Here is a 1,940-nt window from a genome sequence, read left to right as displayed (position 1 = left end):
CCCACGGCTTTGAAATGCTGATAAATTGACTTATGCTGGAGAGAGGTTGGAGTTGTTCAGTGCCCGGCTCCATTTGCTGCTCCTCCACCACCAAATCCCACCCCAACTCCTGGGGCTGGGCTTGTTTCCTGAGGTGCAAATGCTGTGAACACCAGCACTTCTCCCACCCTTCTTCAAGACCCTTCTTGCAGCACCACGTCTGGGTGAGGGGGCAGAGCACAGCCTGGGAGGAGTTTGGAGGGGACACGGCCACCGTGGCTTTAACAAACCTGTGAGACCCTGGATTTCTTCTGCATGGAATGAACAGAAACCCAAGTGTGGGCTTGTGTAGGCTGGGGCAAACCCAAGTCATCATTTGGCAGTAACAGGGGATGGAAAGGAGCTCTCCCCAGCCTCAAATGGGGGTGGAAAGTTATCCAGAGTTGATCTTTGTCATAGAATCATAGAGTCATAGAATCATGGAGTCATAGAACCATAGAACCAACAGGGTTGGAAAGACCTCTAAGCTCATCTAGTCCAACCCTTCCCCAGCATTGCCAAGGCCACCACTAACCCCTGGCACTGAGGCCTCGGCTCCACGGGCTGTGAACACTTGCAGGGACGGTGACTCCAGCCCTGCCCTGGGCAGCCTGTTCCAATGCCTGAGCACCCTCTGGGCAAGGAATTGTTCCTCAGCTCCAGCTAAACCTCCCTTGGCACCATCCTGTGCCATTGCTGAAGGTAGGTGGAAAACCAGTGAGGGGTGAATCTTCTTTCCCCTCTAAAACATCACCCTGGGCAAAGCCACTATGGAGACACCATCCCCAGACCCCCTACATGAGGGTCTGCAGCTCCTGTTCCCCCTGTCCAAGCTCCCTGAGAAACTGCTGTTCAAATTCGGGGCTCCGTGGCCTCAGTGCTGTTGCTGGTGATAAAGATCTCACAAGTGAGCACTGCGCATGTTTGGGGCCAGCAGCGCGCCTGGCCTGGGCTCAGCACCCAAAGCCCGGGTGCAGGGGATGCTGTGAGGGGAGCACAACAGCCCTTCTCCAGGATTAGTGAGGGGAATTAGGCTCTGGCCTGCTTTGGGATTTTCCCTAATTCCTTCAGCTATTTCTCTGCATTTAAGTAGGTGACTGTGGCTCACATGGGCACATGGTGCTGGAGAGCAGCCGAAGTTTCTCAGCTGCAAAGTAGGAGGAATCCAGCGCCTACTGCTTCTCCTCCAACTCCTCATTTTCGGGCAAAACATGCCCTGCCCACCAAGCACAGCACCTTCCCTACAGTCTGTCCTGGGGGAAGCCCTAGAAAGTACAGGGAACAGAAGAAAAGAGGTTTCTTTGAACATTTCATAACTCCTCTCGCAGACAGGCAGCGGCTGCCAAGTCCTGACGCAACAGCTCCCCGTGTTTTGCATGTTTCTAGCTCAGGTTTTTCCTCTGCCTCGCAGCCCCAGCACCAGCCTAAGAACCACACTGGGACATTTACTCAGCAGCAAAAAATAAGGAGTCACATCATTTGTGAAGGGCAAAAGAACCTAAAAATCAGTAACTATCAGCGCAGCCAAGGTGCAACCTGATGGAGTCAACCAGAGGCTGTCCCAGAGGTAGACAAGAAGGTTTTTAAAGCCATGAAAGTTTTAAGAAGGGCTGAATGCAGAACCACTCTGAGGGGGTGGAGGACAGGGGAAAGCTGAGATTTCTTCAAAGCTCTGTGTTATTTCTGGCCAGACCACTGAGGAGGCTTAGTTTAAAACCAGGCTGCCCCTACCTCCCGACCCGCTGGCTGAACAGGAAGCAGAAACACGGGTGCTCCAGCAAGCAAGAAAATATAAACCCAATTTGGGCTGTTAGTTGGCCATAAAAAGCATAAGAAACTGGAGACAACTGAAAACAACTAAAACCAACCAGAAATTAGACTTCTCCTCATTTTCACCTAGAAAACACATTTGAGCATTAACT

The sequence above is a fragment of the Nestor notabilis genome, unplaced genomic scaffold, assembly GCF_000696875.1.
Source record: "Nestor notabilis isolate BGI_N333 unplaced genomic scaffold, ASM69687v1 scaffold17128, whole genome shotgun sequence".
Lineage (NCBI taxonomy): Eukaryota > Metazoa > Chordata > Aves > Psittaciformes > Psittacidae > Nestor > Nestor notabilis.
Note: the sequence above shows the minus strand (reverse complement) of the source record.